At 36.3% G+C, this 16889-nt stretch overlaps 1 long non-coding RNA gene across 1 annotated transcript; it reads left to right on the top strand.

Moving 5' to 3' along the window:
- On the top strand, window positions 1-16670 carry LOC127205213 (uncharacterized). Its single transcript, XR_007832595.1, has 6 exons — window positions 1-89; window positions 3543-3584; window positions 5619-5657; window positions 8320-8358; window positions 12505-12543; window positions 16056-16670. It is a non-coding gene; the product is annotated as an uncharacterized LOC127205213 (long non-coding RNA).
- The last annotated feature ends 219 nt before the right edge of the window (window positions 16671-16889 follow it).

Here is a 16889-nt window from a genome sequence, read left to right as displayed (position 1 = left end):
AAAACAAAAAGCATTTAGACAATGATTTACTTTTTATTTTTTCCCTCTAGAAGAATCCAAAGATGCACCATCTTTAAAGAAAGATAAAGGTGAGTTTGCTACCTTTTGCTCATTTACAGGTTTTCTCTTGAGGATGCAGTGTTTTGCATTTTGTTGTTTGTTTGTTGTTTGTTTTAGTCTAATGTTCTTGATCTCTTGGTATAATTATTGGCATTTCTAAGCAACTTTTATGTGGTATAAATATTTTAACACTTTTATTTTTTATAAACTACAATTCTTTCTGCATATTGAAAAAAACTAGCTGGTAATTATTTTAAAGTAATTATTAGAAGCATTTATTGACAAATCTATAAAAAACATTTTTTTTGAAAATATCATGTAAAAGGAAAACTTCATCAAGTAGAGCAAATCTCTTATTTTTTCAAGAGTTGCTCTTAATAAAAAAGTCACCTGCAGCAAAGGGAGAACAGGACCTGGAAAACACACACACACACACACACACACACACACACACACACACACACACACACACAAACTAATGATTCTCTTTGAAAGTCACATTCCTTTCCTATTAGAGAAACTTCAAATATCCACCTATCTTACCTCTTTTCCATTTATTAATTAAAATATGATGTGAAAACTGAGTAAATAAAACAATCACAAGTACTAAAAGGGGAGTTTAGAGCAGTGCACAACCCACATAGCAGCCATGCTGAGAAGGACTGTGGGACACCCAAGCAGCTTTGGGCTTGGATCTCTCTCTGTCCTCTCCTCTCTGTCCTGGCCCATCTGGGACACAGAGAGCAAACCAACAGAGGTGAGTTGAGTGCAGACCACAACCCGCATTGGCTGCTATCTTGAGAAGGCAGAGGCAGAGTATTAAAATCAACAGAATCAGAAATGAAAAGGGAGACATAATGAAAAACACCAAAAAAATCAAAAGATTCACTAGCTTATATGCCATAAAATTTGAAACTCTAAATGAAATGAACAATTTTCTTGATAACCATCAACCACTAAAATTGAATCAAGATCAGATAAACAAATTAAAAAATTCTGTATCTCCTAAGGAAATAGAACCAGTCATCAAAAGTCTCCCAATGAAAGAACAGTCAGGGCCAGATGGATCCAGCACAGAATTCTACCAGAGCTTCAAAGAAAATCTAATAGCAATTCTCTTCAAACTATTCTACAAAATAGAAACAGAAGAACTATTATCAACCTCATTCTATGAGACCACAGATTTCTTGATACCTAAACCACACAAAGACCCAAAAAAGAAGAGAATTTTAGACCAATTTCTCTTATGAATATTGATGCAAAAATACTCAATAAAATACTCACAAGCGGGATCCAAATCAAAAATATCATTCATCATGACCAAGTAGGCTTCATCCCAAGCATGCAGGGGTGGTTCAATATACAGAAATCCATCAATACAATCCATTTTATAAACAAACTGAAAAAAACCAAGTGATCATCTCCTTAGATGCAGAAAAAACATTCAATAAAATACCACATGCATCCATGTTAAAAGACTTGGAAAGATCCGGATACAAGGCATGTAACTAAACACAGTAAAGGCAATATACAGGAAGCCTATAGCCAACACCAAACTAAGTGGAGAGAACCTTAAAGCAATTCCACTGAAATTGGGGACAGTGCAAGGCTGCCCATTCCTCTCCATATCTCTTCAATATAGTACTTGAAGTCCTAGCTAGTGCAATAAGATAACTAAAGGGGATCAAAGGAATAAAAGTGGAAAGGAAGAAGTCAATTTATCACTATTCACAGATGATAAGATAGTATGCATAAGTGATCCCAAGAATTCTACTAAGGAACTCCTACAGCTGCTAAACACCTTCAGCAAAGTGGCCAGATACAAAATCAATTCAAAAAATCAGTAGCCTTCCTTTATACAAAAGACAAACAGACTGAGATAGAAATTAGGGAAACAACACCTTTTAAAATAGCCACAAAACATAAAGTATCTTGGTATAACTCTAACCAAGCAAGTGAAAAACTTGTATGAAAAAAAGAAAATCATCAAATCTCTGAAGAAAGACATTGAAGAAGATATCAGAAGATATAAAGATCTCCCATGCTCATGTATTGATAGAATTAACATAGAAAAATGTCCATCTTACCAAAAGTCTACAGATCAATGCAATTCCCATCAAAATGTCAACATAATTCTTTACAGATAGTGAAAGATCAATTCTCAACTGCATAGGAAAACAAAACAAAACAAAACAAAAAGAACCCAGAATAGCTAGGACAATATTATAGAATAAAAGATCTTCTAGAAGTATCTCCATTCCTGATCTCAAGCTGTGCTATAGAATAACAGTAATAAAACTGGCATGATACTGACAGAAACAGACAGATGCATCAATGGAATGAAATCGAAGACCCAGAAACAGAAATAAACCCATGCACCTATGGACACTTGATTTTTTGACAAGGAAGCCAAATCCATACAATGGAAAAAAAAAAAGATAACGTCTTCAACAAAAGGTACTGGTCTGACTGGATGTCTATGTGTAGAAAAATGCAAATAGACTATTATTTATCACCCTGCACAAAACTAAAAGCCAAGTGGATTAAAGAGCTCAACATAAAACCAGACACACTAAGTCTGTTAGAAAAAGTTGGGAAGAGCCTTGAGCTCATTGGCACAGGAGACAACTTCCTGAACAAAACACCAACAGCTCAGGCTCTAAAATCAACAATCAATAAAATGGGACCTCATGAAACTAAAAAGCTTCTGTAAGGCAAAGGACACTGTGATCAGGACAAAACAACCTACAAGCTGGGAAAATATCTTCACAAACCCTACATCTGACATAGAGCTAATATACAAAATATATAAAGAACTCAAAACACTAAACAACAACAAACAAAATAACCCAATTAAAAAAATATGGTACAGAACTAAGCAGAGAATTCTCAACAAAGGAATACCAAATGCCTGAGAAGCATGAAGAAATGCTCACTGTCCCTAGATATAAAGGAAATGCAAATCAAAACGACTCTTCAGATTCCATCTTTCACCAATCAGAATAGATAAGATCAAAAACTCAAGTGATAGCACATGCTGAGGAGGATGTGGAGAAAAGAGAACACTCCTCCATTGATGGTGGGAGTGAAAACTGGTACAACTACTTTTAAATCAATCTGGCTCTTTCTAAGAATATTGGGACTAGTTCTACCTCAAGACCCAGCTATACAACTCCTGGCAATATACCCGAATGATTTGGAAATATTTCATTTCATTGTCTTTTTATTTCTATGAATATTTTGTTTTGTTGCTTAAAAACACTCTGATGTGATATGGCCCGTACTGTGCACCTTGCTTTGGGACCTGCTCAGTGCTGCTCCCTCTACAGTCATTTCTCAAATCAGAATCCTTGAACTAGAAGCTGCATTTAGGCTTAGAGTCCTGAAAATCAGTTTTTAAAAAATCTTGGTAAAGTATTTTCCCTTTTTGGAGAACAAATAACATTTAGACAATGATTTACTTTTCATTTTGTTCTCTCTAGAGGAATCCAAAAGTGTGCCACCAGCTTCAAAGAAAGATAAAGGTGAGTTTGTTACCTTTTGCTCATTTATTACATTTTCTCTCGAGTATGCAACATGTTGCTTTTGTTGTTTGTTTCTCTGTTTGTTTTAATCTAATGTTCTTGGTCTCTTGGTATAATTATTGGAGTTTGTATTTATGTGGTAGAAATATTTTAATACTCATTTTTTAAACTATGCATGTCCCTGATGTTGAAAACCTAGCTAGGCATTATGTATAAGTAATTATTAGATGTATTTATTGACAAATCTGCAGAAACATTTTAAAATATCATGAATAAAGATAACTTCATCAAATAAAGCAAATATCTTATTTTATCAAGAGTTTCTCTTAAAAAAAAATGTCACCTACAGTAAAATCCTTCTCATAATGGAGAATTCCTGGAAGAAAAGAAGGGAGGATAGGTCCTGGAAAACACATACACACATGCATGCATGCACACACAACCGTACATGTGCGCGCGCGCGCACACACACACACACACACACACACACACACACACACACACACACACAGAGGCTTCTCTTTGAAAGTCACATTCCTTTCCTATTAGAGGAACTTCAAATACCTATCTTACCCTTTTTCCATTTATTAGTTAAAATGTGGTATGCAAACTCAGAGTAAATAAAGCAATTACAAGTACTGAAAGATTGCAATGAATATCAAAATATTGCTCAAGAATATTGAGTTCATGTTTTCTCTGACTTAAAATAATTTCCACAAGATTTCATATGTGCCTACAAGTCAGAACCTATAGAAGACCAATTGATTTTCATAGTATACCTTAGTTACTGGTTATGTCTTATAGTTTCAGTTCAAATTTAATGTCTTTTTCTCTAGGTTTATTGAGGCATATTTGTTAAATACAAACTATACATTTTAAATGTATATTTAAAAGTTCAATTCATATGCATGATATAATTATAATTAAGCTATTTAACATATTATTGGCTCAGCTAACTTTTATAGTAAGAAGTTTACAATCATGTGGGGGGTGTTGTATGGCTTTATATGTGTTTTTTCATGTACATGTACCTGTGTAGGTTCTTGCAGGTGCATGCACATATACGTTGAAGATACAAGTTGCTGTGTGGAGTTTTCTTACATAGCTCTTCACCTTGGTTTTTGGGCAGAATCTTTTACTGACCCTGGTGCTCATTGATCTGAGAAGACTACCCGTCAGCGAGCTCCAGGATCTTCTTGCTGCCCCATGCCCAGGGCTGAGATTATGGACATGCAGCCCACATGCTATGTTTATGCTGGCCACCTAGCCCTGAGCTCTCATCCTTGCAAGCACTTTACCCACTGAATAGTCTCACCAGGTGCCATACAGAAAAGCTCAAGCACACGACGAGGCAGATATGTTCTGAACATGTACTCATGTGTAGAGTTGCTGAATATTATATGAACGATAACTTTTTCATGTTTTGTAAAACTCAGAATTTTACTCTGGTGAGTAACAAATTTAATTTTCAAACACAAAATTTTAAAAAAAAATTCTTTTTCTCTAAATATTTGTTATTATTTGACATTATTTTATAATGAGCTTTCTGACCTCCAATCTGATATCTTATAATGATTTTTTAAAGTTCATTTGCATGAAAATTAGTGAGATTAACCTCATTACTTTGTTACTATTTACCATTTTCGTATATGCTATGGACATTTTTATTTGGTCTCATTTTTCCCCAGGTATATGACTTACTTGTGTATTTTATACATTAATCTATCATCTATGTGATTTGAAAACATTTTATCTCATTACATAAGTTGTCTTTTTATTCCTTTGAATAAAATTTGTTTTCTTGCTTTAAAACATTCTGACATGATGTGCCCCACAAGATGCTCCTTGCTTCTGGACACGCTCAGTGCTGTCCCCTCCACACATATTTCTCAATTCAAATTGCTTGAACTAGAAGCTACATTTAAGAGTAGAGTCCTGAGACTCGTTTTTTAAAAAATCTTGGTAAAGTCTTTTCCTTTTGGGAAAACAAAAAGCATTTAGACAAAGATTTACTTTTCATTTTTTTCTCGCTAGAAGAATCCAAAGATGTCCCAGCTTCAAAGAAAGATAGAGGTGAGTTTCTTACATTTTGCTCCTCTGCACATTTTCTCTCAAATATCTGTTTTTGCTTTTTTGTTGTTTATTTGCTTTAGTCTAAAGTTCCTAATCTCTTTGAATAATTATTGGAGCTTCTAAGCAACATTTATGTCGTAGAAATAGTTTTAATACTTTTATATATTTTATAAACCATGCATCTCCTTACAAAATTTTTTATATTGAAAAAAGAAACTAGCTAGGCATTATTAACAAATCTGCAGAAACGTTCTAAAAAAATATGTATAGACCTTGCATTGAGAGGACTTAGGTCCCCTGCTCAGATGTAGCCAATAGGCAGCTCAGTCTTGATAGGGGTCCCCTACAAGGTGAGTGGAGGCTGTAGCTGCCAGGGACCCTGTTGCCTGTTCTTTGATCACTTCTCCCTGGCAAGGTGCCTAACCAGGCCACAGAGGAAGAGGATGCAGGCAGTTCTGATGAGACATGGTAGGCTGGGGTCAGTTGATAGGTGAGAGGAGCTCCCCCTCTCTGAGGACTAAGGGAGGGGCATAGGGGGAAGAGGAAGGGAGGGTGGGACCTGGACAAGAAGAAGGAGAGGGCTACTATTGAGACATAAAGTGAATACTTTTTAAAAAAATATTATGAATAAAGATAACTTCAATAAGTATATCAAATCTCTTATTTTATCTTAAGAGAAAGAGTCACCCATAATAAAATCCTTCACATAAACAGAAAACAGGGAAGGAAGGGAGCATAAGACCTAAAAAACACACACAAACATGTACACACCACACACACACACACACACACACACACACAAAATTGTTCCTCTTTGAAGGTCATATTTGTTTTCTACTAGAGAAACTTCAATATTCACCTATCTCACTCGTTCTCTATTTATCAGTATAATGTGGTGTGCAAACTGAGTAAATAAAGCAATTACAAGTACAAAAACGTTGCCATGAAAATCAAAATATTGCTCAAGTGCATTGTATTAGTGTTGTCTCTGATTTAAAGCTACTTCCACAGGATTCTATACGTGCCTGAAATTCAGAATGTACAAAACACCAATTGATTTTCAAAGTCTAACTTAATTAATTTTTATGTCATTGAGTTTCAGTTCAAATTTGATGTCTTTTTTCTTCAGTTTCATTGAGGCATATTTGTGAAATGCAAATTGTACATATTAATTGTATATGTGAAAGTTTAACATACATTCATCACGATATAATTATTATGATTAAGCTAGTTGACATATTAACTGACTCAGTCAACTTTTATAGGAAGAAATTTACAATCTTGTCTTAGAGAAGCGTGAATGTATGTGTGACTCTGTGTGTGTGTGTGTGTGTGTGTGTGTGTGTGTGTGTGTGTGTGTGTGTGGTGTATGGCTTTATATGTGTTTTTGCACGTGCATGGACATGTATAGGTTCTTGCAGGTGCATGCACAAACCTGTTGAAGGTACATGTCTACATCAGGTGTTTTCCTGCATAGCCCTTCACCTTGGCCTTTGAGCAGAATCTTTTACTGACCCTGGTGTTCATTGATCTGAGAAGACTAGCTGTCAGCGAGTTCCAGGATCTTCTTGCTTCCCCATGCCCAGGACTGAGATTATGGACACACAGCCCACATGTTATGTTTACCTGGCCACCTAGGCTCGAGCTCTCATCCATGCAAGCACTTATCCACTGAACAGTCTCATCATGAGCCAGATATGTTCTGAACATGCACTGAAATGTAGAGTTGCAGAATGTTATATGAAAGATAAATATTTCATGGTTTTAAAAACTCTATAATTTTTCTGGTTGAGTAAACAATTTAATTTCCAATCAAAAAAGTAAAAAATATTTTCTCTAAATACTTGATACTATTGACATTATTTGATAATGGTCATTCTGACATGTGATGTGGTGTCTTATAATGATGTTTTCAAAATCCATTTGCATGAAAATTAGTGAGATTAACCACACTATTGTGTTACCGTTTACCATATCATATATGTTATGGATACTTTTAATTAGGCCTATATTTTCCTCCAGACATAAGACTTACTTATATGCTCTATAAATCTTCTATCAGTTATGTGATTTGCAAATATAATATCTCATTTCATAAGTTGTCTTTTATTTCTCTGAATCATTTGTGTTGTTGCTTTAAGACCGTCTGACATGATGTGTCCCACACGATGCACCTTGCTTTTGGACCCGCTTAGTAATGCCCCCTCTTTGCCCATTTCTCAATTCAGAATGCTTGAACTAGATGCTGCATTTTATTTTATTGATTTCCTTCTATTAAAATAATGTAAAAATCCACACTGGCCCACTTTTCTGTGTTCTAGTTACCCATGTTTTATTTGTAGCTATGATGGTTAATGGGTAGGAATATATATTCCTATTAATACATTTAGCAGGCAAGCCACCTAGTTTTGATTACAAATAAACCCAGAGATACAATGATAAATATTGGAAGAAAACTTTGCCTTTAAGGAGGCACATAATTTATATTTCTCATCCTTATGTATTTATTGCTGTCATTACTAGAAATAAAAAAATACAAAAATTTTTAAAAAAGGATTAGAGTCCTGAACCTCATTTTAAAAAATCTTGGTAAAGCATTTTCCCTTTGGGGAAACAAAAAGTATTTAGACAATGATTTACTTTTCATTTATATTCTCTCTAGAAGAATCCAAAGATGTTCCAGCTTCAAAGAAAGATAAAGGTGAGTTTTTTACCTTTTGCTCCTCTGTACATTTTCTCTCAAAGATCCAATGTTTTGCTTTTTGTTGTTTGTTTGTTTAGTCTAGTGTTCTTGTCTCTAGTGTATTGTCTCCAACAATTATTGGAGTTTCTAAGCAACATTTATGTAGTAGAAATAGTTTTAATACTGATTTCTTTTATAAACAATGCATCTCTTTGCATATTGAAAAACTAGCTAGGCATCATTTAAAAGTAATTATTAGATGCATTTATTGACAAATCTGAAGAAACATTTTTCTTTTGTTTATGTACTTTTCTTTTTAAGTTTATTACAATTTAATCAGATTATATCCCAATTTTCCCCCTTGCTCTTATCTTCCCATTCCCACACTTCCTCTAACCTCTGACTGAAGGGGACCTCCTCCTCCAACAAATGACCAGAGCCTACCAGGTCTCTTCTAGATAGCCTGCTTTCCCTTCCTCTGTGTGCCACTGGAGACCAAATCAGGGGCACTAGCATTCATGTCAGAGGCAGTTTCCACTCTCCCCAAAACCATGGAGAATGAGCTGTCCATTGGCAATATCTGAACAGGGGTCCTGGACTACTGCATGCATTGACCTTGGTTGGTGCAAGGGTTTGTGCAGGCTGCAGAAATATTTAACTATCATGTATAAAGATAACTTCATCAAACTGAAAAAATCTCTTATTTTATCAAGAATCGCTCTTAAGAAAAAAGTCACCTATAAAACCTGGAAAACATGCACACACGTGCACATGTGCATACACACGCACACACACACACACACACACACACACACACACACACACACACCAGTTTCTCCTTGAAAGTCACACTTCCTTTCTATTAGAGAAACTTTAATATTCACCTATCTTATCCTCTTTTCCCTATATTAGTGGAAATATGATATGCAAGCTGAGTAAATAAAACAATTACAAGCACTAAAAGGTTGAAGTGAAAATCAAAAGATGATCAAGCATATGTGTTGTCTCTGACTTAAAGTAACTCCCACAGGATTCCATATGTGCCTGCAAATAATAATGTATAAAAAGCAATTGATTTTCATAGCATACCTTAGTTACTCTTTAGGTCTCTGAGTTTCAGTTCAAATTTAATGTCTTTTTACTCAAGTTTCATTAAAGCATATTTGTTAAATAAAATTGTGCATTTTAAATCTATATGTGAAAGTTTAATATATATCCATCCATATATAACTATTATGATTAAGCTATTTAACATATTAACCGACTCAGCTAACTTTTATAGGAAGAAATTTACAATCTGTTGTCTTAGAGAACTCTGTGTGTGTGTGTGTGTGTGTGTGGTGTATGGCTTTATATGTGTTTTTGCATGTGCATGGACATGTATAGGTTCTTGCAGGTGCATGCACATACCTGTTGAAGGTACATGTCTACATCAGGTGTTTTCCTGCTTAGCTCTTCACCTTGGTTTTTGGACAGAATCTTTTACTGACCCTGGTGTTCATTGATCTGGGAAAACTAGCTGTCAGCGAGTTCCAGGATCTTCTTGCTGCCCCATGCCCAGGGCTGAGATTAGAGACACGCAGCCCACATGCTATGTTTATTCTGGACACCTAGCCCCAAGCTCTCATCTTTGCAAGCACTTTATCCACTGAACAGTCTTATCATGAGCCAGATATGTTCTGAACATGTACTCATGTATAGAGTTGCTGAATATTATATGATACATAAACTTTCAGGTTTTGTTTTTTTTTTTAATTTCACAATTTTTCCTCTGGTGAGTAACCCATTCAGTTTCCAACCAAAAAAGTAAAAGACATTTTTTTGATAATGGTCATTTTGACATGTGATTTGATGTCTTATAATGATTTTTAAAATTCATCTGTGTGAAATTTGTTGAGATTATTTTGTTAATGTTTACCACACTCATAAATGTTATGGATATTTTTAATTGGGCTTATATTTTTCCTCCAACTATATGACTTACTTAAATATTTCATAATCTTCTATAAAATATGTAATTTGAAACTATTTTGCCTCATTTTATGTTTTTTTTAATTTCTCTGAATCATTTGCATTTTTGGTTAAAAACATTTTGAAATGATGTGTTCCATATATTGCCCATCTACTTTTGGAACCACTAACTGCTGGCCACTCTACACCCATTTTCAAGTCAGGATGCCTGAACTAGAAGATTCATTTTAGATAGAGACCTGTAACTCACAAAAAATTTTAGTAAAGTATTTTTCCTTTGAGAAAACAAAAAGCATTTAGACAATGATTTACCTTTCATTTTTGTTCTCTCTAGAAGAATCCAAAGATGTACCAGCGTCAAAGAAAGATAAAGGTGAGGATCTAATCTTTTGCTCATTTACACATTCTCTCAATGATACAATGTTTTGTTTTTTGTTCTTTATGTTTTAGTTTAATGTTCTTGATCTCAGTATAATTATCAGAATTTCTAGGCAATATTTATGTGGAAGATTTATTTTTTAATAATTCTTTATTATTTATAAACTTCCTCTCCTTGTATTTTGAAGCAGAACTCGATGGACATTATTTACAAAAGATTATCAGGTGTCTTTATTTTATAATGTGCAGAAACATTCTTTAAAATTATCATGTTTATAATGGAGACAAAATGATCACTTCATTAACGAAGAACCTATGATTTCATCAAAAATTGCTCTTAAATAAGAAAAAGTCACATATCGTAAAAGCCCTCCCTTAAAGGAAGAAAATGGGAAATAAGGAAGTGAGGATAGGACCTGGAAACACACACACATACCAACCAGTGCATCAGTGCATGCACTCAGAAAAACTTGCTACTTTCATAGGTTTAATCCTAAAGGTTTAACTCCTACTGGAAAGTAGGAGTTGTAACTAGCTTGGTCAGTTTCTATTGGTGTTGTTTGCTGATGGGCTCATAGCGTCTGACTTTGGAACTGCTACAGTACAGGCGTTTTCTGTTCCCCTTCTAGTATGTTCTGTAAGATAGTAAGAGTTGCCCATTGTTCTTCTTGTTGTGAACGTTTAAGTTCTGTAACTTTTCCCAAACTTCATAAACAATGTGAGCAGCATTGCCTTGAGTAAAAAGAGACAGTAAGATAAGTGCACACCAATGCTTGCGAGATAAAAATCGGACTTAAGCTGTATAAAGATGTGTTACCGGAAATGCATACATTGTTGGTGAGAAGGACAGTTGATTCGGCCGTTTAACAACACAGAACTTTCTTTTAAAACTAAAAATAGACCTATTACACATCTTCTGTAAGTTACGCTACTAAATATATGTTCAAAGGACATAAATCATTATTTCAAAATGATACTAAATAGGATGTCCTCCCCTCTGTCCCAGTTTCCCGGTAAGTGAAGGCTTTCATGGGACATGCCCCTTGGGCTAGTATGCAGATAGAAGTGAGTATATACCATTTGATTCTTTCTGAAGGACAGCAGGTTACCAAGAAGAGACTTGATACCCTATGAGCATATACAGGGGGAGGAAGTCTCCCTCAGGAACAGTCATAGGGGAGGGGAATAAGGGGAAAATGGGAGGGAGGGAAGAATGGGAGGATACAAGGGATGGGATAACCATTGAGATGTAACAAGAATAAATTAATAAAAAAGTGTATTAAAATAAAAAATAAAAAGGCTACACTGTTCTTTCAAAAGATGCAAGTAAATGTGTTCCTAATTTTATACATGGGCTTAGGTTTTGTAACCAATATTTTTAAAGCTTTTATCAAATGTGATTTTATAAACAACAAAACAAAGTTAATCAATATGTTACCTGTACTTCCATATTAATCACAGCACTAGTTACATCAGTGTAGTACGGACTAAACCCAGATGCTTGTTTGTACAACTGTCAAGAGCATGTTTCTATCTATTTTTTTTTTTCTCTTTTTTAGTTTTTTGAGACAGGGATTCTCTGTGTAGCGTTGGCTCCTGGACTAGATTTTTAGAGTAGGACGGCTTTGAACTCTGAGCAGTCCAACTGCCTCTGTTAAAGGCGTGTGCACCCTTGCCCAAATGGTACTCTTTTTATAATGAAAGTGTGTTCTCTGTCTCTGAAATATTGTGCTCATGTATGAAAGACCCAGGGCTAAGTGCATGTTATATATCTCTGCTTGTAATAATACTTACCTTTCAAATTTTTCTCCTTAGAAGTAACTGATGATGTAGCTTCACCAAAGAAGCAAAAAAGTAAGTTTATAATAAAATTTAAAAAACAATGAGCTCCTCCAATAATAAAGATACTACTCAGAAATTTAAACTTTAGAGATTCTCAAGAACAAGATTAGAAGGAAATGGTTTTTAGCACTGGCCTGGTGAATGACCTTAAAGATGGCCATTGATATTTAAAAAAGAAGCTTGTCGTTGTTGTGTCAGGCAAGAGGCACAGGGTGGAAATAACTCCAAGTAATGAATGAAATGACATTTACCGCAAGCCTTTCTGCATTCTTGATCCTGGGTTCTCTAGCTGAATATTACTTAAATGTCTGTTACTCCTTGCTGTTAAAAAAAAAAAAAAGTTCAGTAGAAGCGATAGGTTTTTAGTGACTCAGTTACTTGGACATTCACTCCCAAAATTGAAACATCCCTCTTGACGTTCCTGGACACCTGGCAAGCTTTTAACGGTTTCTGGAACCTTTGACTTTAGAACATAATCAGCAGCATGGAGTTCTACAACTCAGTGCTCAAGATTCTCACTATCCCAGTGCTTCCATGTCAGATATTTTTGTTCAGATGGTTAAGCAACACACACACACAAACACACACACACACACACACACACACACACACACACACACACACACACACACACACACACAAATCATCACCAGACAGATAGAGCAAACAATTTTTAAAATAGATTCAAAAGGTCATCACACATAATACTGCTGAGACTCACAGCCAAACTTCAGGGTGGAGCTCAGGGAGCATTATGGAAGAGTAGGGGGATAGTAGGACCTGGAGGAAACAAGAGATCCACAAGGGAGCAATGGAGCCAACAAATCTGGCCTGGGGAAGGAGCATGCTACAGAGACTGATGCAACAACCAAAAACCCGCATGTTGAGGACCTAGGCCCTCTGCTCAAATGTAGTAGATAGGCAGCACAGTCTCTTTGTGGGTCCCATAAATGGGGAGAAGGGGCTCCTTCTGACTCGGGTGGTCACTCATTGATCACTTGCCAGGCCACAGAGGAAGAGGCTACAGCCAGTGCAGATGAGACTTGATAGGCTAAGGTCAGATGGTAGGGGAGGGAGGGCTTCTCCTTTCAAAGGACTAGGGGAGGGAGGGAGAGCGGATGAGAGGCAGGGTGGCATTGGAAGACGACAAGGGAGGGGGGCTACAATCAGGATGTAAGGTAAACAAAATAAAACTAAGACAAAACAAAATTTAAAAACCGAAATGTTTATCAGAGAAGACACATCCTGTAGGATTTGCAAGGTTTCCTGCATGCCTTGTGAAGGAAGCTGTCGAAGCAGTGTACTGATGGAAACACTTGGATACCTACTATGCTATGTGTATCCCCAACGATACTGACATGACTGCAACACATAACAGCAGGTCAGTGCAATGCTTCATACCACCAGGCTGGGAGAAACACAGGAGTATAAGCAGCCTTGATGTAATAATTTCAGAAATCAATGCAAAAAAATCCATGACAAAAACAATTAGGATGCAAGCTGCCACACTCCCACAGTTGATAAACTATCGTTGATAATTTCAACTAAATTACATCAATAGTTGAAATCTCTTAATTCATAAATAAGCATTGAAAATATTTCAATAGGTAGATTGTGTCAACACTAATTTCCTGTCTACTTTTTATTGTCAGTGTGAGAAATTGGGTGAAAAAGTATGGAATATCACTGCATTGTTTCTTACAATTGCATGTGAATCTAAAATTCTCTCAGAATAGAAAGAAATGTAAGGAAGAGTCTACAGGCACGGTGGCACATGCTTCTACTACGATCACCCCAGGTGTTGAGGCATGATAATCACCTTGAGCTCGAGACCAGTTTGGGCTATATAGTAAGTAACCCAGGCTAGCCACTGCCAAAAAACCTTTCCACAAAAAAAAAAAAAAATTAAACTAAAAATAAATAAATTAAATATTGTTAAATATTTATCAGTAACAGTTTCCACTCATGGAGTTCATTACCTCAAAACACTATTTCACATTTTCATCTTAACAGGTTTTGCTTTCTATTCTTCATGAGTCTTTAATGTAGGTTCTACCATTTTTAGAGAGAGGGATTTTTTTTTTTTTTTTTTTTACTAATAGCTCTTTCAACTTGAATTTGATGCATATGCCAGAACAGTGCCTGAATCTGCTAAGGTCAAATGCAATGGGCCTATCAGGAAGAGGCTCTTGAATTTTAGCACCCGTGCTGTTATTTCTGACCACAGCTGCCTCTCTGCTACTTCCATCTCATGCACACCGACGGCTACACCTTCCACAGCATTGGGAAAAAGGGATTTGTGCCACCAAGGTAGAAAAAAATAGGAAGCAGTTAGTTCTGAGAAACCCAGTTACTGAGACTAAGCAACCTCTAATCACTGGAATCGGAAGATACTCGTAGTGTGACTAATGCCTATAATCTTAAAACTTGGGAGGCAATACAAATTTTCAAAGCCCAGCCTACAAAGTGTTAATGCTTCTTCTAGCTCGCTTCCTCCAATTCATTTCATTCATACAAACTTGGCCATCTTTCCTATCTCATGCACATCACTCCTTTCAGTTGGTATTCTCTTTCCTGGCCTTCTGCAAAATGTCTGGATCTTTTTTTTTTTTTTTTTTTTTTTTTTTTTTTGCAGTAACATACATGGATAGGGTAGAAAATAGTGGAGATATGGTGTCTTTGATTATAGGAAAGGTATTTGATCTCTTAGCTTAGCTGCCTCCAGGGAGGCCAGGTTTAGTGTTGAAAGCTCGGATTCTACCAACTGCTTCACAGGATATTTGGCGGGCCACTTCTTTAAAACAATTAAATTTATTCATTTAGGTGGAGGTGTGGAATAGGTAACTCAGTGTGTGGGTTTCAGAAGACACTGTATTGGGGGTTGATTCCATTCTTTCATCATGTGGGGCTTGGAACTTGAATCTAGGAAGTCAAGATAGACAGTGAGCACCTTGACCCACTGAGTCATCTCCCTAGCCCTGTGCCATATTCATTTCACTTTCCTGTGTTTTTCTATCCTTGAAGTCTCTGTCTTAGGGCACTGCATGAAAGCCAACTGCCTCAGTATAGCTAATACCTCCAGAATAAAGATAGATGGAAGAACTCATCACATTAGGATTCACAGACATGCTGGGACATTACTACACAGACACATACACACAAACACACACAGACATACACACTCACACACAGACACAAATACATGCACACATACACACACAGACATACAGACATAAACACACACACACTCACACACAGATATTCATACACACATATTCATACACACAGACACACACGCACACACACTATGATGGGTTGTTTCCTTTTTCCAATATTCTCATCATGAGTCATATTGTCCTAATTTTATGTATAAAGAAGTCAAGTTTAGTTCTCTTCAGTAGCTAGGGAGGCTCTCTGACTGAAGTCAGGGACTATCTCCACCGTGATGTGTAGCCTCAGTGTGCCTAACATGTTGCTGCACAAGCCTTATTTCTCTGTAACAAAAATCACTCTCTCTTCCTTAGGCCCCATCAGTTTCTTTCAGTGTGTCTACTTGGATGGGTACAATGGCTATGGATTTCAGTTTCCTGTCACTCCTGCCCAACGCCCCGGAGAGAACTCTGGCAAACCAAACTCTCCAGGACAGAAGCAGCAAGGACAATAGTCACACGTGCATGACCCTGACAATTGCTTTAACATGGTAGAAATGGAATCTTCCCTTTTGTCCACAGTGGTACAGGCAATTGAAACTATCCAACACTGAGATTTCTTTGTAAGCATTCTAGTCTTCTGCCTGGCATAAGAAAATGGCATGGACAAAAAGAGCTGACTAATAAGCAAATGTGTTAGAGGGTCTAATGCTTGAGAATCCATCTATGTGTCTGTTGTTGCGGGAGGGGTACTTACATTTAGTGTTTCTATTCCTGGTGAGGTTGTGTGCTCATTGAAGTTTACTTTCTATTGATCTTTTCAATGTAATTGGCACAATTACAAAATGAAATTTGTGGCTTTGGGTAGACAATTTTTAAACTGGTAATATAGACAGTGCTCTAATTTTAAATGGTACAGGCACATATATAAAAGTTACTCTTCTGCATTGTGTGGGTAAACTCAGTTTACCCAAAGACCTGTGTGCGTCATTACACTCAAGTCTGTCTCTAGTTCAGCTGTGGCAAGGCTCTACAATAGGTACGTCTTACACCAGAGTGCTGCATGTCCCTTGCCACATTCTTAAAGCTGAGAATATCTGAAAGACAGGACATGACAAAAACAAGTGCTTGATGCATCTTGTCTTTGAGGTTGTCTTGAGCTATAATTAAGACAGTCTTTCCTGTGGACATTTACTTATAGCTAAGCAC

This window comes from Acomys russatus, chromosome 21 (genome assembly GCF_903995435.1).
Source record: "Acomys russatus chromosome 21, mAcoRus1.1, whole genome shotgun sequence".
NCBI lineage: Eukaryota > Metazoa > Chordata > Mammalia > Rodentia > Muridae > Acomys > Acomys russatus.
This window is presented reverse-complemented; position numbering and strand designations above follow the sequence as displayed.